The following is a 22,210-nucleotide window of genomic DNA, read 5'->3' on the forward strand; positions in this document are numbered from 1 at the left end:
TTTGACTTCATTGTGTGCCCCTCTCCCCCCCCCCTACCCCCCCCTACCCCCCCACCCCCTTTTTTACTGGTCACTTGAATACCAAGGACTGTTCTTATCCCATGAGCAATTCCTGCCTGGAATGCTCTTCTCCTCTCATCTTCCAGGACTCAGCTCCCAGGGCTTTGCTTCAGGCAAGGCTTTTCTTTTTTTTTTTTTTTGTGGTACGCGGGCCTCTCACTGCTGTGGCCTCTCCCGTTGCGGAGCACAGGCTCCGGACGCGCAGGCGCAGCGGCCATGGCTCACGGGCTTAGTTGCTCCGCGGCACGTGGGATCCTCCCGGACCGGGGCACGAACCCGTGTCTCCTGCATCGGCAGGCGGACTCTCAACCACTGCGCCACCAGGGAAGCCCTGGGCAAGGCTTTTCTTAATCCCCCTCTCGAAAGCTTTTCCCCAGCTTTGTCATGTTATTCTGTGTTACTTGTATTATTGCCATTTTGGGGGGGACCGCGAGATGGTATATTCATTTGTTAGTCCCCCCTCACCCCCAAGTAGAATGTGAAGTCCACGAAGGCACGTCTGATTAACCATCATATTTCCAGCATTTAAAGCCAAGTCTGTCATATAGCAGTTCCACAATATATAATTTTTTGAGTAAATGAAGTAAAATGTAGATAGAAAAATGATTGTGGGAATATACGTAATTATATCTTTTTTTCTCTCCAAAAACAAGACCAAATACGGTATCACATTTTAACAATTAGAATAAAGCCTTAAGATGAGATGAGTGAAAATGCCAACAGGCAAAGAAGAGGTAAACCTAGAAACGGGGCCGCCCCAGTGCCGAAACCCCTGGGGGTGGTGACGTAAGCCTGGGCTGCCCACCACCACGTGAAGCTCTCACTTCGTGGCTGTCCTTGGGGTCCTAACCCTCATACCAAAGTGTGCCGCACATTTGAAATCCTCATGTACTTTCTGGTTAACTTACTAAAACTTTAAGAACGATCACGTCCTCCTCCAAAAAGCCTTTGCTGAGCTCCGTCTCCAGGAAGAGTTAGGTTTCCTGTGCTCTGGTCCTTTGTGTCACGGCCATTGCCGGTCTCTGTAGTACAGAGACCTGTTCACCAGTCTCTGTCTCCCTCACCAGCCGCTCTGAGAGCAGGGATTGTGCTGGAATACCAAGCCAATAACTGGTGCTGGGCAAGTGTTCGGCTGAAGGAAAGCGTAAACAAACATGAAATACTCCATCAGAAGCATTAGAACTGCTGATTAAAAATTATGAAATGGATTTGTCAGGAACATAAGTAAGTTGAGGACGTTTTTAATAGAACAGAGCAATAAAGAAGGGTGTTCCAGGCCAGCCGGGGGATGTGATGTTATGCACACTTAGGAAATTAAGCAAACATTCTTGGTGCCAATAGGTCTGAGAGCTGGCTTCCAGCTGATACGTGGCCTGTCATCTGTACCAGGTTTTCAGCACTCACTCGGGACTTTTTATGCATTATTCACCCTTCTTGATAAACTTCAATAGCTGCTATTCAGATGGATGCATTTTCCAGTAACACCTGATATGCATTTTTTTTTTTTTTTTTTGCGGTACGCCTCTCACTGTTGTGGCCTCTCCCATTGCGGAGCACAGGCTCCGGATGCGCAGGCGCAGCGGCCACGGCTCACGGGCCCAGCCGCTCCGCGGCACGTGGGATCCTCCCGGACCGGGGCACGAACCCGCGTCCCCTGCATCGGCAGGCGGACACTCAACCACTGCGCCACTGGGGAAGCCCCTGATATGCATTTTTTAATGTACCTTTTAATTGGTATGGATTGTCAGTAAACCCAGTGATCACTGTCCTCAGTGTACTTTGAACTCTGTTGTTCTGCCCAAAAGAAAATGGAGCAATCTTTGGGCATATAAATATTTAAAATTCTCTATGTAGAACCCTGTTAGTTCCATGGTGCTATTGTTATAATTGTAGTACTTAAATACCACTTAGGATCGCTCTTTCAGGTCGTATCCTGCTTCAAACTCTCTATCACTACGGAGAATTTTACCAGAAAGCTAGATTAAAGAGGAGAATCATGCACTTGAAATGAACATTTTCAGCAACACTGTGGAATTGTCTATTGCCTCATTTTGTCACAAAGAAGAGTGAAGACTTAGGACAGAAATGCTGGTCAGGTCCCCCCACATCATCCCAAAGTACAGTCTTATTATCACTGCATTACTACTGGCAGCCGGGGAACTGGTACGTGCTTTCGCTTCTGCTTTTAGGAGGAAACACTAAATCTGTCACATCTCTAAGAATGAGACAAGCAAGGAGAGCAAGGAGTTTTAATACCAGCATCACAGCATCCAAAGAAGTTTTCCTTCTTTTAATTTTTGAATCTGCATTCCCACGTAGTCAGACCTAGTTCTACACCAGCTCAAATGTTGTTCCATAGAAATCAGGGTTCGGAGAATTCTGTTTGTTCTTTGAAAAGATACAGATGTGTGGCGGTACTGCTGCCCACAGCGTTTCTTGTGAACATATGGTTTGGTGTGCTAGCAGAGTGTAATGTGGGATTTGTGTTGTGGGCAAAAGGGAAATGAAACCTAAAGGACAGAGCTGGGTCGAGATGGCTGAGTGGCCCGTGTTGTGTGCTGAAAGTTCGAACCCTCTGTTGTTGGCAAGAGGAGGTGTTGACATTTTGTTAAGTGCAGTAGCAGTGCAGAAGATTGATGGAGGAGAAGGCAGAGTGGTGACAGGAGACTCAATTGTGAGCCTTTCAGTATTTAAGGTTACATAAAAGCTAGACCTGAATTTTGGTAGGAACAGAGGGAGAGTAGAGGGCACAAACTCGAGAGGTATCTCAAAGACAGCCTCTTGAGTATTTAGTGACTAATTAGAATTAGGGGAGAACAGAAGTGGAAAACTGAAATTTTTACTTTGGATGACTAAATAGTGCTACTTTCATTACCCAAGTAATGGGTGTGTGTTGCCATTATCAACAAAAATATGTATGTCTCAAATTGGAGTACTTCAGTTTGTCCCCTAGGAATTATATTTTTCCGTAAGAAAATAATCTCTACAGAGATATGGCCCCTCTGGTGTTATTGAAAAGTATAGTAATAAGGGCCAGGGATTTAATGTGAAGAGACTCGAGTTCAGTTTCAGTCTTTACTTTTTTGAAACTTTGTCACATGAGGCTGTTTCTTACTTACTTTGAACTTCCATTTCCTCATATGTAAAGTCGGGATGCTTTCTTGTTGGCTTGTCCTGATGATCAAATGAGAGAACGTATGGAAGAACACTCCTTAAAAATATGCTGTATAAATGTGAGTTGTTACATTTATACACACCAATAAGAGCTGGACAGTAAGAGAGGGTATACCGCGTTTACGTGGATTCCTTCCCCTGAGGATGTTTTAAGGTTCCTGTGCTCCTGAAGTGTTCTTTTATATTCTTTACGGATGTGATATAAGAATGGAAGTTTGTATATGTTTTTCCAACCACAAATACTTATACAAAGCAGTTATTTTGATCTAAAGGTTCAATGCAAATTCTCTTTGTAATAAAACGAAAGTGTTATCAGGTTGATTCCTAAATTGACGTGCTGTTTGTTAACATTATTTCATCTCTTTGTTGGACCATGAAAGAAAAGTATAAGGATATTCTTTATCTTTACCTTTTCTACTTTTACCACCCACCTATCCTCAGCCCAGTTCCAGCTCTGATCTTGGTTACCGTAGGCCAAATACGATAATGAAGCAAATTTGAGGAAGAAAAAAAAAAAAAAGAACCCTCAAAGGGCACTCCTGTGCAGTTTTCACCTATTCCACAGTAGTCAAATGAAATCAAAGCTTACAAAAACTAGAAAGATTGCTTCAGTTCACAAACATATGGGACCTAATGAAACTTAAAAGCTTTTGCACAGCAAAGGAAAACATAAACAAGACGAAAAGACAGCCCTCAAAATGGGAGAAAATATTTGCAAGGGAAGCAACTGACAAAGGATTAATCTCCAAAATTTACAAGCAGCTCATGCAGCTCAATATCAAAAAAACAACCCAATCCAAAAATGGACAGAAGACCTAAATAGACATTTCTCCACAGAAGGTATACAGATTGCCAACAAACACATGAAAGGATGCTCAACATCACTAATCATTAGAGAAATGCAAGTCAAAACCACAATGCACTATCACCTCACACCAATCAGAATGGCCATCATCAAAAAATCTACCAACAATAAATCCTGGAGAGGGTGTGGAGAAAAGGGAACCCTATTGTATTATTGGTGGGATGTAAATTGATACAGCCACTATGGGGAACAGTGTGGAGGTTCCTTAAAAAACTAAAAATAGAACTACCATACGACCCAGCAATCCCACTACTGGGCATATACCCTGAGAAAACCATAATTTAGAAAGAGTCACGTACCACAATGTTCATTGCAGCTCTATTTACAATAGCCAGGACATGGAAGCAACCTAAGTGTCCATCGACAGATGAATGGATAAGGAAGATGTGGCACATACATACAATGGAATATTACTCAGCCATAAAAAGAAACGAAATTGAGTTATTTGTAGTGGGGTGGGGTGGATGGACCTAGAGTCTGTCATACAGAGTGAAGTAAGTCAGAAAGAAAAAAGCAAATACCTCTATGCTAACACATATATATGGAATCTACAAAAAAAAAGAAAAACAATGGTTCTGAAGAACCTAGGGGCAGGACAGAAATAAAGATGCAGACGTAGAGAATGGATTTGAGGACACGGGGTGGGGGAGGGGTAAGCTGGGACAAAGTGAGAGAGAGGCATGGACATATATACACTACCAAATGTAAAATAGTTAGCTAGTGGGAAGCAGCCGCATAGCACAGGGAGATCTGCTCGGTGCTCTGTGACCACCTAGAGGGCTGGGATAGGGAGGGTGGGAAGGAGACACGAGAGGGAGGAGATATGGGGATATACGTATGCATAGCTGATTTACTTTGTTATAAAGCAGAAACTAACACACCATTGTAAAGCAATTATCCTCCAATAAAGATGTTAAAAAAAGTGTGATTTAACTTGCTCTTGGAAATGTATAATATATGACAATATTCAGATCCACCAAAATACAGAAGTAAAAGATTTAAAATACGTTAGTCTCTCTGTATTACTCTTTAGTTACCTTTGACACCAACCACATTTCAAGAAAATTTCAGGCCCTGTCAAGCAGGACAGCCAATAGAAACAACATTTTATATGTGAATCAATCAAGAGTAATGGGTATCTCATTCATTTCTTGTTAAAATTGGTTTGCTTTATTGTTTTCTTCCTATTTCTTCTCCTTTTTTTGGAAATATGTTTTGATTAGAAAAATGTGGCATTAATTTGAATAATGATATTCCTTAGCTTTACAAGTTTAATTCTTCCATATGAAAGCAGTTTCATCATAGAGCAGTAAAATAAACCAGTGATGTTTTTATGAATGATCAGATTTAACGTCCGTTTCTATTTTTACTGCCTGTTAAATTTAATTATTCAGTGATATTTTTATGAGCTACTGTCATATGATTAATGAATAGTAAAAAAAAAAAAAAAAAATTAAAAAGGTCAGCTTGAATGTGGTAGACGTGTATTTCCCTCCCTCATTGAGTTGGTTTTTGCTGAATCCTTCCTGTCTGGGATTTCCCCCTTTCCATCCTAAGGAATGCCTGGCGGTAGCTTGTTTTAGTGAGTCCCGCGATCTTTCCTGCTCTCCTTTCAGCTGACAGAAATCCCTCTGGTAGGGGTGATTTCAGGATCACCTTCTTGTCCCTCCTGCCTTGGAGAGGACGTTTAGTACTTTCTCAGGATATCATTTCCACTGTTCAACAAAATATAGTGTATTTTTTTCTAGAAATGTTCCATTAAATTATTATCACATTGCTAATTATGGGTATCTGTATAAATAAAAAGATCCTCAAATGAGTTGTTCTTGAAAAAGTAACAAGTATTGAGAGTTCAGCTCAGCTCTGTCTTTCTGGTGAAAGAAAACCTTTATTTCAGATGTAGGATAATCATAGTCACCTGTCATCTGGAATATGAGAACTACTCAGAGATTAATGGAATTAAAAATTCTCATAAAATTCTTATTGTCACGTAGACAATCTAATTTCCGTTTTGAAATGATAGAAAAATTTGAATTAATTAATTCCATAAATCTAAGAAATAAATATTAAAGATACATGATAATTTTAAGAACTGTACACTTTTGTAAAAGTAGAAAATGCTTGAAATTATATTGCAAATAAATATGTATTATATTTCAAACACTTTTTGAGATTGTCCTTAGTGTTATATAATTATATGTGCCTTTAAGAGGAAACCAAATGGAAATGCTTGTATGTAGCTGGGAAATCAGCTATTTTTATTAAACATGAAGAGACATTAGTATAGTTTTATTATGAGTCAAATTAGCAACAACTGTAGGAATAACATGATATTCTTGATGCTTTTCACTCTTTATTATTATCTTATTTTGTTAAACATAATTGAGCTTTATTATTGATTATGGTTGTACGTGTTCCCTGCACTATGAATTTCAAAACAATTTCTATTTATAAATGATAAAATGTTTAGTTTGGCATTAGTTGGTGTGATGTCAAATACAAGTTTAAAAGGACATGCATTCTTTGCTGTATCATTTTCTTGTTTGGTATTTTTCTTCTTTTCAGTTTACATACTGAATATAACATAGTTCTGGTTGAGAAGAACAAATGACCCCTTTATTAACCGTGTAGTCAATACTTGTCAAACTAATAGTGGATAGGTACTTACGATAAACTGGCAGCAGTAAAGGTTAGTAGACTTACGTATGATTTTCCTGTGATGATTTTTCTGTGTCCACATTCATTTTTTTTGCTTATGGATGTCCAGTTGTTCCAGCACCATTTATTGAAAAGACTGTCTTTGCCTCATTGTTTTGCCTTTGCTCCTTTGTCAAAGATCAGTTGACTCTACTTAAGTGAGTCTACTTCTGTGCTCTCTTTTCTGTTCCATTGATTTGTCTATTCTTTCTCCACACTGTCTTGATTGCTATAGCTTCATAGTAAGTCTTGATGTTAGGTAGTGTCAGTCTTCCAACTTAGTTCTTCTTCAGTGTTGCGTTAGCTGTTCTAGGTCTTTTGCCTGTCCATATGAACTTTAGTTATGTGTTTGTTAATATCCCAAAATATAACTTGCTGGGATTTTGGTTGAGATTACATTGAATCTATAGACAAAGTTGGGAAGAACTGACATTTTGGCAGTATTGAGTCTTCACACCTTTGACTCTATGCATTCCTTGCCCTATAGTCAAGTCAAAGACAAAACCCTTTATTTTTTTATAGGACATATCAGTCCTTTTAATTTTGTCCACTGATTTCCACTGATTAATTTCTTCATCTCATCTTCTTGCTACCCCTTAAAACTCAATATTAAAATTCTAGCAGTTCCTTGAGAGAAATGTAGGCTAAGAGATTCCTTTCTGACTTTGTGAGGGCACTGCTTAGTTCATTTCCTGGCCTAGCATGGGCTGCTTCTACCATTTATTTAAGTAACTGATATAAAGGTAGTATGTGGTACTGTAGTCCAGTCAGATAGTTTTAATGGAGTCCGTGTCCAGATTCTCAACTTCTGCATGAATTTCTCTCTATTAATATTGATCTGCCTAAGAGAAATGCTTTATTCACAACATTCTTTCTCTTACTTTACAAAAGAAGACACACCCTTATCCATCTGAAATCATACTATAGTACATTGTCCTGGGATCATAGAAAAATTAGCAATTAAACAATTTTAATTAATGTCTTATATTTTTGTTGTGGAGAAGTAAGATAGAGTGAAAAATGAAAGGCTTTTAATTACAAAATACATTATGTAAGAATTCTCAGAGGAAATAAAATGGAAATAAAGGTCAAGAAAATAAAACAGTAATGTAAAATTTTCAGCTGTTGAAAGAAGAGTCTATTCATGTATTTTTTAAATGGATAATGGTTTTATTACCGTGTATTTAGGTTCTATTGAGTATTCTTAAAATAGTTGATATAAATTTTATTTTAAAATGTCAATATTTCCAATTGGGTGGAAATTAAATTCTTTTCAAGTACATATTTTACCACAGGTGAAAAATTGTAGGTGTTAACTTGGTAATGTGTGAATGGTTATGTATTTTTTCAAAATTCTTTTAAGGGTCTGTGAATAAAACTAGTTGAAGACTACTAGCCTACTGTATAAAACCCAAGTTTTTGTTTATTTTTAGTTATTTTATTTTTTTTTAAGATTTATTTATTACTTATTTATTTATTTTATTTTTGGCTGCCTTGGGTCTTAGTTGCGGCACATGGGATCTTCGTTGGGGCATGTGGGCTCTTTCATTGTGGCGTGTGGATTCTTTGTGGTGAGCTGGCTTCTCTCTAGTTGTGGCATATGGGTTTTTCTCTTCTCTAGTTGTGGCGCGCAGGCTCCAGCGTGCGTGGGCTCTGTAGTTTGTGGCACATGGGCTTAGTTGCCCCGCGGCATGTGGGACCTTAGTTCCCTGAACCAGGGATTGAACCTGTGTCCCCTGCATTGTAAGGCAGATTCTTTACCACTGGACCACCAGGGAAGTCCCTAAAACCCAAGATTTTAAACCAGGTATATAAAACCCTTCATCACCTTTCTCCTTCTACACCTTTTTCTTTTTTTAAAAATTTAAACATTTCCTGCTTCACATTATGTGCTCCAGCAAGAAAGAACTTGGCAGTTCCATAGCATCCTTTTTCCTGCCTGTTTGTCTTTATTGTTATTCTGTCTCATGTTTGCCTCACTTCTGCCTAATCATTATTAAAAACTTTTTTATTAGAGTATAGTTGATTTACAATGTTGTGTTAGTTTCAGGTGTACAACAAAGTGAATTTGTTACACATATATCCACTCTTTTACAGATTCTTTTCCTGTATAGGTCATTACAGAGTATTGAGTAGAGCTCCCTGTGCTACAGTATGTCCTTATTAGTTATCTATTTTATATATAGTAGTGTGTCCCAATCTTCCAATTTATCCCTCCCCCTCTTTCCTCCCTGGTAACCATAAGTTTGTTTTCTACCTCTGTGACTCCATTTCTGTTTTGTGAATAAGTTCATTTGTACCTCTTTTTTAGATTCCACTTATAAGCAACATCATATGATATTTGTCTTTCTCTGTCTGACTTCACTCAGCATGACAATCTCTAGGTCCATCCATGTTGCTGCAAATGACATTATTTTGGTTTTTTTATGGCTGAGTAATATTCCATTGTATATATATACCACATCTTCTTTATCCACTCATCTGTCGATGGACATGTAGGTTGCTTCAGTGTCTTGGCTATTGTAAAAAGTGCTGCAGTGACCATAGGGGAGCATGTATCTTTTTGAATTATGGTTCTCTCGAGTATATGCCCAGGAGTAGGATTGCTGGATCATATGGTAGCTCTATTTTTAGTTTTTTAAGGACCCTCCTTACTGTTCTCCATAGTGGCTGTACAAATTTATATTCCCACCAGACATGTAGGAGGGTTTCCTTTTCTCCACACCCTCTGCAGCATTTGTTTGTAGATTTTTTGATGATAGCCATTCTGACCGGTGTGAAGTGATACCTCATTGTAGTTTTAATTTGCATTTCTCTAGTAATTAGTGATGTTGAGCATCATTTCATGTGGTTTTGGGCCATTGGTATGTCTTCTTTGGGGAAATGTCTATTTAGATGTTCTGCCCATTTTTTGATTGGGTTGTTTGTTTTTTTGATATTGAGTTGCATGAGCTGCTTGTATATTTTGGAGATTAATCCCCTGTTGGTCGCTTCATTTGCAAATATTTTCTCCCATTCTGAGGGTTGTCTTTTCGTTTTGTTTATGGTTTCCTTTGCTGTGCAAAAGCTTTTAGTTTCATCAGGTCCCATTTGTTTATTTTTGTTTTTATTTTCATTACTCTAGGAGGTGGATCCAAAAAGATCTTGCTGTGGTTCGTGTCAAGGAGTGTTCTGCCTATGTTTTCCTCTAAGAGTTTTATAGTATACAGCCTTACATTTAGGTCTTTAATCCATTTTGAGTTTATTTTTGTGTATGCTGTTAGGGAATGTTCTAATTTCATTATTTTACATGTAGCTGTCCAGCCTTCCCAGCACCACTTATTGAAGAGGCTGTCTTTTCTCCATTGTATATTCTTGCCTCCTTTGTCATAGACTAGGTGACCATAGGTGCATGGGTTTATCTCTAGACTTTCTATCCTGTTCCATTGAGCTATATTTCTCTTTTTTGTGCCAGTACCATACTGTTTTGATTACTGTAGCTTTGTAGTATAGTCTGAAGTCAGGGAGCTTGATTCCTCCAGCTCTGTTTTTCTTTCTCAAGATTGCTTTGGCTACTTGGAGTCTTTTGTGTTTCCATGCAAATTGTAAAAGTTTTTGTTCTATTTCTGTGAAAAATGCCATTGTTAATTTGGTAGGGATTGTATTGAATCTGTAGATTGCTTTGGGTAGTATGGTCATTTTCACAATATTGATTCTTCCGATCCAAGAATATCATGTATCTTTCTATCTGTTTGTGTCATCTTTGATTTCTTTAAGATGCAGAAGTCTTTTTTTTTTTTTTTTTTGTGGTACACGGGCAACTGTACACAGCCATAACTGTTGTGGCCTCTCCCGTCGCAGAGCACAGGCTCCAGACGCACAGGCCCAGCGGCCATGGCTCATGGGCCCAGCTGCTCTGTGGCATGTGGGATCTTCCCGGACCGGGGCACGAACCCGTGTCCCCTGCATCGGCAGGCAGATTCTCAACCACTGCGCCACCAGGGAAGCCCAATGCAGAAGTCTTGATAGAGGAATCAAGACTTCCCCCACTTCAAACTGGCTCAGGAGCTAGTGTTCCATGCACCCTTGCTGCCATCCTAGTCTGCATCACTGTACTAACGTGTTGTTTCATCATTAGCCTTTTTTTTTTTTTCCTTTCTTGAGAGTAGAACCTGTGTTTCCTCTTGTGCTCCTCAGCACCTCACTGTATACCTCTCCTGATATTAAGTTAATTTATTGGGAAAATGTTGATAATTGAACTAAACAAGGAAAAGTATATTCCAATTGTTAGAAAGTTAATTCTTGTGCATAACTTTTTGGGGGAGTCAATTAAGCTGTTAAAGGCCATTTTTGTTTTATGCTGGTTATTTCTCTAGGTGTAATATTTGCCCTTACTGATAAGGTGTTTGGTAAGATTTCATATGAAAATCAGTTTGAACCTAAAAATGAGTTTAGGAACCCTTCTTGTAGTAGAAGAGAAACAGAATTGTGAGCAATAAGGCAAGAACGTCTAGTTTTGGCCCTGCCACAAACTTGCCATGTGATTGTGGGTAAATTAACTGGCCTGGAGGTCAGTTTTATCATCTATTAAATGAGTAAGTGACCAGATTATTTCTTAAGTTTCCTTTACTCTTGATTTAATAAAGAGAGGTAATTTCAATTAAGTAAACATATGATTTTTCTTGCCATGAAGAATAAAAAATATGGACTTGATTTATTTTCTCATCATTCATACCGTAGACATAATATGTGCTATATGTAGATAATGCTGACCTTGTTTATATCACCTACAAATTATATAGTCATGGCTTAGATTTTATCCTTGATTTTTAAAAAAATAATATCTTTTTAAAAATTTTATTTTATTTTTGGCTGTGTTGGGTCTTTGTTGCTGTGCACGGGCTTTCTCTAGTTGCAGTGAGCAGGGGTTACTCTTCATTGTGGTGCAGCGAACGGGGGCTACTCTTCATTGTGGGGCAAGGGCTTCTCATTGTGGTGGCTTCTCGTTGTGGAGCACAGGCTCTAGGCACACGGGCTTCAATAGTTGTGGCACACGGGCTCAACAGTTATGGCTCGTGGGCTCTAGAGTGCAGGCTCAGTAGTTGCGGTGCACAGGCTTTGTTGCTCTGCAGCATGTGGGATCTTCCCAGACCAGGGATTGAACCCATGTCCCCTGAATTGGCAGGTGGATTCTCAACCACTGCACCACCAGGGAAGTCCCCTTAATTTTTTTAAAAAATAAAATAATTCAATTGTGATGATTGAAAATCTAGAAGTATTTTATATAGCATGTTGATTCATATAATTTCCAGATTATATTTTAGCTTCTTTCACCAAATATTTAATTTGATCAGATTAATATTATACTTTCCTGGGCACTTCTATCATTCTGGAAATGAATTTATTTATGTTGACACATTTCTTTGTGGCCAGTTACTCAGTCACTGCAGCCTTATTCAGTGAGAAGCAATATTAAAAACAATTGCAAAAATGCTTTCCTGCGTCTTTTGGTTATTCATAGTATGTAGTTGTTCAGTTTTATAAAGCTTGATTGAATGGCATTTAGGTATGACTTTTATAAAGGGTTTGGAACTTTGTCGTTAGGCCAAAACAAAGGCGGTATTTCCTTTCTTGTCTTTCACTCCACCCAGCCCCCCTTTTCTCCACCTGCTTGAGGAAAACTATTTCCTCAGACAAACCTCATAATTGCCCTTCTGTGCCTGATTTGGGCCTCAGGAAAGGCCCATAGCATCTGTAAAACTGGCAGCAAAATGGTATTTTCCAGGCAGGCACAGGGTTGCTGGGTAGAGAGCCAATCCACAGCTTTGTCTGAGCAGCTGAGAACTTTGCTGGAGTATTACCACGGTGTTCAGTAACACAGACCTGTGCCACGAGCAAGTAAAGCACTGAGCACGTGTCAGGGTCAATATTTATAGACCACTGCGTAGCTGCCTTGCAGGGAGAGAAGACGAGAGCGAGAAACATACAGCCAGAGGGCAAGGAAAGAAAGACTTCAGTGGAGGGACCTTTAATTTCCAATTGTTGTCTTAAAAAATTCTTTTTAATTATCAGGTTCAAACTTCTGCTGAATCACAACCATCTGCCGCTGAGCTATGACACGAGTGGGAACAAAAAGTTAAACGAGCGCGCCTGCTATACGTAAGAAGGTAAGTAATTAGCCAGTTCAGTGTCGCTTTTACTGGTAAACTCCATGTCCCTGTTGGCTGTTCTACATCAGTAAGCAAAGGGCTGTGTGGCATGTTAAAGCTAGTGTAGAGGGGCTGCCTGCTGGTTAAGAGTGATCTTGGTGTCGGTGTAGTTTCGTATTCTGCTCCTAAGAATGCTGTGTACAGTCATAATACACTTAAATGGTGTGGGTGGTGGGAATGGCTCTTGAACACTGATTTCATGTTATGTCCTGGCAGTACATTTCTCTCTCTTCATTCTGTCAGACCTGAAGTCTTCTGATTGGTAATTTCGTGTTTACTTTTTGTATTGCTACTAAAACATGAATATTCGTGAGTTTATAGTGGAGGGTGTTCTAGAAGTGGAATAGGGGAAGAACGCAGGTGAATGCGTGAAGATGTTGTAGACACTGTCAAGATGTGCAGGCTGTGAATGTGAGGAACGTGGGGTCTTTTGAAAAGAAAGCCAGTGTCCTTTTGACAGCGCATTAAAGTGAAATAATGACTCCTTCTGGGAATGGAGAGGAGGAGGCGTGATGAGAAGTAAAGAACAGACTTCTTCATCCAAGGTGCAAAGGGCTCAGCATTTAGAATTTCTCTGCTTGTCCAAGTGACTTGCTAGGTTGGTTCCTTGCAAAATGTGGTTCTCTAATAAAGATATTAAATTAACATCTCTTGGTCCACATCAGTAGTTTTTTTCCTGTCATCACAGGTAGAACTTTGACACATGCTTCTCTGTGTGACCGTAGTGCGATTGTATATTCATTTATCATCACTGTTTTGCATATCCCAGATTGACGTTAAAAGCAGTGGTGCTGAAGGGGACAGAAAGGAACTGTTTTCTATGTGTTTTCTGATTTAGAACACCCTTGAAATTTATATATTTATGTGTTGTATGTCTACTACACATGACTCGGAAAGTAATATGTTGCTTTACTGTAGGTGTAACTAGATAAAACTTAAGTACTGACAGAGTGAAAGTTTCCCTGTTGTTGGTTTTTTAATTGTGGAGGAGAAGCATTAGCCTGGTGTTTAAAATCTTTAGGTCAGGTTATAGATGGCAATTATAGTTCCAAAGGGTTTTTTGTGTTACACATTTAAGTTAAAAATAACATGAAAGCTGTCGTAGAGCTTAAACTGTAGAACAATAGAGATATAAGGAAAAGATAATACTCTGGCATAGGTTTTGTATTAGGGTTAATATTCACGAACCGGCTCATTCTAAAATGGGATTAAACCATGTCCAGAACAGCAGGTGGAATAGGTCTAAATGTAAAGTAGATATCTTAAAATGAGGCCCATAGTTGTAGGGTATCATTGTTGTTGAATCACATAAAATTTTTAAAGTAATCCAGAATGCTTCAAAATCAGTTTTATTAATTCAGATGTACTTTAAGGCTAATCTGATATCTAAATTTAAACTGTATTTTAACATTCATTTAATACTTGTTTTAGCTTCTGCATCAAGCATTTTCTTTTTACTTTTTCGGGTATTGCCTGCCCTTTTATTAATGGGTTTGATTTAGATTTTTGTCAATAATATGTTTATTTTGAAAATGCAACCATGGTTGATCTAGAATGGGTATTACTCAGATTTTTCTTTGCTACTGCCTTTGGGTTGTAATTTCAGTTCTTTATTTAATACCTTTTACTCATTCACTTTATATGTTGCATAAATAACATGATATCAATCAATGATAATTCATTTCTTATGCCTTTTAAAATTTGTTTTATTTTTATTTGCTCCGGTGTTTTGTTTCTGAAGTACCCTGTGGAAACTTTTGTCAGAGGACAACCTAATAAAATTGCCACAATAAAAATAAATGAAAGAAAGTCTTCCCTTTAATCAAGAGAGGAAGTAGAAAATTGTGATATTGGTTGACAGTGTCTAAAATGGGATGTAGTTTGGTTGAAGACTGGTTGACCATTTTAAAACTTGAAACACCACCTCAATATTACTTTTGAATTTAATGTCAATCCTGATATTATTGATCACATTTGTAAATAACATTTCCTATGTAGACAGATAAAAATGGATAGGGGATCTTTTGTATCATGTTTTAATTATCTGTTGAAGTAAGATTGGTGAATTTAGCTCGAAATGTTCATAGTAACCTCCTGATGGATCTCACTGCCGCTGCTCTCATTTGCTGTACGTCCAGTCTACATGCTATACTACCCTTAGAGGGCTCAGTTTCCCACCCTGATGATCCCTTCACTTCCTGCTAAAGCCCTCCCATCCCTGGCTCTCTGCTGCTTGTAGATAAAGGTCAGCTTTCTTGGCACGGCGAGTCTGATTAGCTGCTTCTTCATCTAGCTGCTACTTTTGTTCTGTGTTCACCTTCTGCTGTTTCTTTTGGGCTGTTCTTCACATCTCGCTTTTCTCCACCCATGAGAGTACTCCCCTTCCCTCTATTTTATGCTCCAACGTTATTGAATATCTTGTATTTCTCAAAACAGTCCATACTGGTTTACTCCTTTCTGGAATTGTTTATGTTGCTTCCTCTATCTTGAGACACCCTCTTCCTGGCCTTTGGCTTTCAGCCTCAATGAAGGTATCCCTTCCCAGATGCCCCGCCTGTCCACTGTCAGCCTCTGTGGTTTGGTCTCCTGTACAGACCATTGTCACGGCACTTCTGCAAAGTCGATGGTACAGTCTTTGTTTTCCCTTGTGAGTTAATTGTAGCCATGTTTTAAAATTAATTCTTTTATGTTCCTCCAAGACCTGGCATAAAGCAGACATTCAAGAACTTGAACTAAAGAAAAAACTTATCAACCCACTTTTCTTCATAGACTTTTTATTTTAATATAATTTAAAACCTTGATTAATTGGATTGAAGGAGAAGTCCCTTAAGTAGTTGGTAAAGTCTTTTGAAACAGTAACAATACTTAAAAAATTCATTTCTCTATCAACAGTTACGTGTGTTCATCCACGCAACTAGATACTTATTGAACTCATAAACCATTTGAATGACAGAAGTTCAAAATTATATTGGTTAGCACATACAAATTCAGGCTGTATAGCCTCCAGACGTGGTTCAGTTAATTTCATGAAATCTGTCAACAACATCACCTCGTTGCTGCACCCACATGGACTGCTGTGCTAAATTAAATGATGTTCTAGCAAATTGAAGGAAGTGTTAACCTTCCAAGAGGCCCACAGTGAATTTCAGGAGAGAATGGGTCCATCCTCATGTGTCCTAAAGAATTACAGAGCGGAATGACTCTCAATGTTACGAATCAAGTTACACCTCCTAATTTTATTTCCTGTTGTAAAGAAAGTTAGGAATTTAAGGAAATAATAGGAAATCATGGCTTAAACAATTCTCAAACCTGAAAGGTGATACTTCATATCAGTCAGAAGAAGAATTTTCTCCAAAAAATAGAAATATTGAAAGAAAAGAATGTCAATGTTTTAAAAAGTACTTGAGAAATCGCAGCTGTTCCTTTTAGTTCTGATAGTCAACAAAATTTTATTTTGTCTTTAATGGTGTTTTATTTCCCCACCATACATAAAAATACAAATTATTTCATATGCAAAGTAAGTATACACGGATCAAAGGTAAAGCTTTATGCACGATTTAGAGTAATTCACAGCTCTTCTTATTTTGATTATTTTTACTTCTCAGTGTGCCCTGCCAGTGGCTTCCACTGCTGTTGAAGCCTTATAAGCCTCTCCCAGCTATTGAATATGACTCTTCTGTTTGTTTAACCTTGAATTGTATCTGTCTTAGGAATGAAAACAAGATTGGTATTTTCATAGGGAAATTCTGTAGCTTTTTAATTTGCTTGGAATGGACCATAATTCAATCTGTAATTTTTCTTCAGATTTATTTTGCCCACATAAGTATTTCTAGTTAAATAGGTATGGATAAGGTGCCTTACCAAAGAGTTATAGGTATAAATTTTATGTGTCTTGCTGGCTTTATCAAGTAATATAAACATTGTAAAACTGGAAGGGCAGGGGTTTCTATGGTCATGGACTTAGAAATGTACCTTGTTCCCATAAGCCGGTGATGAGAAAAACCTGAGTTTGCCTCAATATCAAAAGATTACAAATGTTGAAAACAAACTTATGGTTACCAGGGGGTAAGAGGGAGGAATAAATTGGGAGGTTGGGATTGACATATACAGACCACTATATATAAAATAGATACCTAATACTTACTGTATATAGCACAGGAAACTCTACTCAATACTCTGTAACGGCCTATATAGGAAAAGAATCTAAAAGAGACTGGATATATGTATAACTGATTCACTTTGCTGTACACCTGAAACCAACACAACATTGTAAATCAATTATACTCTAATAAAATTTTTTTTAAAAGATTATAGCAAAACCAGACAAAGGCAAAAAAGAACACCACTACCACCACCAACCAGAAGAGGTCAGAGAACTTTGGTTGGAGTGAAGCATAAATAATTTTGCCCGAACAATCAGGTATTTTATTATTAGCCACTTAGCTGGCCAATCAGTGTTTTTCTGTAGCTATGGATGGCATAGAATTCATAGAACGTGAAAGGAGAAGAATGAATTAATCATGGAAGTGGAACCTTCAAACTCTTCTACTTCAGCTGTTTTATTTTATAGATATGGGCAAATATAGTACAGAGTGTTAATGTAACTTGCCAAACATCAGCTTTTAGAGTAGCTACTTAGGATTTCGATGAAAAAAAAAACCATATTTGTAAGGCCAGTATTTTACCATTGTGGCTTTTCCCATCTGTTTGTAATTGCTCTTTTTATTCTGTGTATTGCATGTAAAGCTTAATTGTTGTATCTCTGTGTTTTGTATTGTATTAGACTCCTTTGCATTATTTCATAACTCCTGAAAGTTAAAGCCAGTAATTAGTGCTTCCAACTGAGATGGAGGGCTTTTCCACTCATAATCATAGTTAAAAATATATATATTTATTTTTTAATTACAGATATGCTTTCTGGCTTTCCTGATTTCTCCCACTCTATTTGGTAGTACAGTTAGATTTATGCTCTCATAAACATTCTCCTTTTCAATAGAACATGGCAGATAGTCCTAAAGCAAAAGACAGAATCAAATTTAATACTTTGATTCTATCTAAGAGCTTCTCATAGGGAATATATAGTTATATATTGTTCTACAGCTTTGCTTTAAGACGACTCTTCTTTCCGCAGCTGGAAAATTTTTGATTACAACAAAACTCAGAGAACCAAATGTGCTTTTCTTGATTCTTTCTACTTTCATCTAAGAGTCTTTTAACAATGTAAATAATTAAAGGGGCAGAGAGGAGAAAAACAAACTTGGTTTGTACATGTCATCTTCTTGTAAGACTTTGCTTCTCTATTCCTGTACCCACCACTCCCAGAGAAACTGCAGCTCTTTGGTTCCTTCCATTCTCATTAATATTAAGGTCCCTGGAAATAATTGCTTGTATATTTAAAGATGAAAGAGTTTTTGAGCAGAGAGCTGAAGGCTGTTCTCAGCCTCAGCCTACGGTTTCTATACCTTCCTCTCGCCTCCTCACTCACAACAAAACCAAAGTGATTGATTGCCTCTACCCACCTCTCCAGTCAATGAAACATGTCTGAATATTCCTTAGTAAATATTTTCCATTGGATTGATACTTTTCATTTCAAATGTGTATTATCTGTCTTCTCAAACTCTTGCCTGCTAAGAGATTTATAATTGCACAGTCTTTGCTAACATGATAGTGGGAAGTGATATTTTATTTATGTTTGTAATTACTAGTTAACATGAATCTGAGGGGATTATTGGTTATTATTTTAATTTTTATGATTTATCTATTTATATACTCTTTTTTCAGAGGCTGTATGTCTCAGTGGTTTAAAGAGTATTGTTTTAAATCAAAGAATCTTGATTCTTTAAAGTCCTGTTAGTTGTAACTGTTTTCATAAGCTTTTGATTACTTTAAAATTTTGTTTTATGTGGTTTGAAATACAGGTGTGTTTGAAAAATCTTTATGAAAGCTAAACAATATTTTCTTCATCTCCCTTGAAACTTAGAACGCTCTTTACAGTTCAGAAATATGAAAAACATTTTCTACATGTTTATGGTTTATTTAACTGTTAATTCTGTGGTTCACAAGGAATTTATTAACTAATCACTTCAGTACTTTCGTTGAATCATTAGTCCTCTTTTCCACTCCTTTCTGAAGTCAACTTTAACTTGTACTTCAGTGGTACAAATTTCAATCTTGGGGTTACCTCTCAATTTGTATTCCATTTAAACTTTATCTCTAAGGAATAAAAGTTCATGTAGCTTATTGAATAAGATTTAAGCACTGGAACATGTTAGGGTGTTGTGGGACTTGTCATGTTCCTTGAAATTACTGTAGACAGGAGGCTGCATTTATTACTTATGTTAAAGCAGACATAATAAGAGTATGAATCTGTGTGAGTGAGAATTTATGCATTAATAATTGTCACCATTTATCAAGGGTTTCTTGATAATATATCTGGCCTTCTACCACGAACTGTAACTATGTGATTTCATTAAATCCTGTAACATACCGTTGAGTGACCTTTTCTGATTTTTTGTTTCAGGATAGACTGAGACCCCAAGAGTTAAAGTAGTTTGATCAGCCTCACATAGCTAATAAATGATAGGGTCATGATTTAAACTCAGATCTGACCAAAGTCCATCTTTTAAGGAATTATTGCCAAATAGAGAATTTATGCTTTTGCCATGAATGTTAAGAGATGCAGGTCTATAGGGGTCAGATGGCAGGAACCTTCCTAACTTGGGTCCATCTATGAAGAAATGAACTCAGGAACAATGGCTTTCAAAGTATAGAGGCAACTCAGTGAAATCAGTGATGGGAGGAACCTTCTATTTTTTTGGATTAGTGCTGAAGATACAAGATTCTCAAGATGGACAGAAATAACCCTATACTTTAAATCAGTTTAAAATCAGCTAATTTTTTTTTAACTTCTTCAGATTTTCGTACCTCTATTGATTTTATAATTTTCTTTCATTCCAAGCCAACTTATTCAGTTCTCCCTCATAGGCTTAACGCACAGCACCATTCCCTCCCTCACATACCTGCTTATGACCTTAGCAAGGAAACTGGCACAGAGCTGCCAGGCCAGCAGGCAGTGACTGTTCCATCTGGGTCTCTGTTTTTGTAACTACAGGTTTCATTCAAGGAAGACATGAGTCTCCCTAACTGGCAGCCTTTGCTATCATCTCTGTTTTAAGCTTCTCAGTTAAGGGACTCACAGTTGTTGTGGTATTTACAGCAGGAAAGGAAATTCTAGATGTTTTAGTATCATTAGAACTCAGTACTTATGCACTAATTGGTTACCTGGAATGGTGTGAAAAGATAGCTTTATCTGCTATGAATGGACTTAACTCATAAATATAGTTTGCGTTTCTTTATGTCAGAGGCGGGAATTCCTATATAAAAGTTTATACAGAGACATTTTCCATCTTAGTTGTTTGTTATACATTAAGCCATCGTGAAGGAATTTGTTTTCCTCTTTAACTCAAGGCAAACAATTTTGCTTAAAGATAATACAGGAGTTTTTTCTCCTTGGGTCACTGTGCCCTTTGTTGCTACATTGGTGTATCTTTGCCAAGATTTACAGTACAGTTTATTGGCATTTTGTTTATAGCCCTGCCTTGAACACTTGAAAGTAAATTATACCTTTTAGTTAATAAGCAGGTTATTCTTATATTATTACTTGGAAAAGTGTGCATTAGTCGATATCTGTAATAATTAACAGTCTTAAAAATTCTAAGTAGTTATTCATATTATTCCTCCTTTTTTCATTCATCATTTTTATTTATTATTTGGTTGCACTGGGTCTTAGTAGCAGCAGGCAGGCTCCTTAGTTGCGGCACATGGGCTCCTTAGTTGTGGCAGATGGCTCCTTAATTGCAGCACGTGGGCTCCTTTGTTGCAGCAGGCAGGTTCCTTAGTTGTGGCTTGTGGGCTCCTTAGTTGTGACACGTAGCATGCATATGGGTTCTAGTTCCCTGATTGGGGATCGAACCCCGGCCCCCAGCATTGGGAGCGTGCGCCACCAGAGAAGTCCCGCATTCATCTTTTTTAGTTTCCTGTTTTACTTAAAGATGATAAGAACTGCACAGTGTATAGTCGGAACATAATTCCATAAATGCTTTCACACATTAATTCTGCACTTAAATATTGGCTTTTTCTGTATGTAAAATTCACTTCATTGAGAGTCTCTTTTTCATTTCTCTCTATACCAGTTTTAACTTCAACAGCAGATTAATATATCATTATTCACAGTAGTAGCTTAGCTTACTAACCTTGAAATTTATTTCTGTGTTTGTTATCAGAGGCTTGTTGGCAAATCAAACTTGACAATAATAGAGAAGGAAAGCATGGTGACCTAGGACACACTGTTCTACTGAAGTAATTCACGCTTCTTTGTGTAAAGATTTTTGTTTATTTGTCTTAAATTAGCCAGCATACAATGTGTATAGTCTTTTGAGTTACTCATTAATACTCCACGTGTAATGTTTTTAAATTATTATTGGTAGAAAGAGATGATTATTTAGAATGATTTTTTTTTCTTGTACTGTTGCAGCCTAAAGCAGATTGGTACAGCTTTCAAAGCACAAGTGTGAGCTTAAAATATGCCTGTGGAGCCTTGTGTTCTTAACTAGGGGAGCCGGCTTTTTGGTCAATTTGAAGCTTTTTTTTTTATATTGAAGTATAGTTAATTTACAATGTTGTATTAGTTTCTGGTGTACAGCAAAGTGATTCAGTAATATATATCTCTATATTTTTTCAGATTCTTTTCCATTATAGTTTGTTACAAGATATTGAATATAGTTCCCTGTGCTCTACAGTAGGCCCTTGCTGTTTACCTGCTTTCTATTGTGTATTTTCTTTGTATCTGTTCATCCCAAACTCCTCATTTATCTCCCCACGCATCCCCACAAACTTGCCCCTTTGGTAACCATAGTTTGTTTTCTGTATCTGTAAGTCTGCTTTGTATATAAGTTCATTTGTATCTTTTTTTTTTAGATTCCACATATAATTCATGTCATGATATTTATCTTTCTCTGTCTGCCTTACTTCACTTAGTATGATGATTTCTAGGTCCATCCATGTTGCTGCAAATGGCATTATTTCATTCTTTTTTATGGCTGAGTAATATTCCATTGTATATATCTACTACATCTTCTTTATCCATTCATCTGTTGATGGACATTTTAGTTGCTTCCATGTCTTGGCTCTTGTAAATAGTGCTGCAATGAACAATTTGAACCTGTTC

The 22,210-nt window shown here is 37.5% G+C and overlaps 1 protein-coding gene across 5 annotated transcripts in view; it reads left to right on the top strand.

Annotated features, from left to right (window-relative positions):
- Positions 1 to 22,210, top strand: part of BMPR1B (bone morphogenetic protein receptor type 1B) — a 404,692-nt gene that overhangs the window by 238,057 nt on the left and 144,425 nt on the right. For 3 of the 5 annotated variants that reach the window (XM_059066542.2, XM_067035525.1, XM_067035524.1), the window contains exon 2: positions 12,848 to 12,942. The gene's annotated coding sequence lies outside the window, so the exon portion shown is untranslated. Of the gene's footprint in view, positions 1 to 12,720; positions 12,943 to 22,210 lie in introns of those variants that run through there. The other 2 variants (XM_059066552.2, XM_067035528.1) reach the window with 1 other exon arrangement.

The sequence above is a fragment of the Kogia breviceps genome, chromosome 6 (assembly GCF_026419965.1).
Source record: "Kogia breviceps isolate mKogBre1 chromosome 6, mKogBre1 haplotype 1, whole genome shotgun sequence".
Lineage (NCBI taxonomy): Eukaryota > Metazoa > Chordata > Mammalia > Artiodactyla > Physeteridae > Kogia > Kogia breviceps.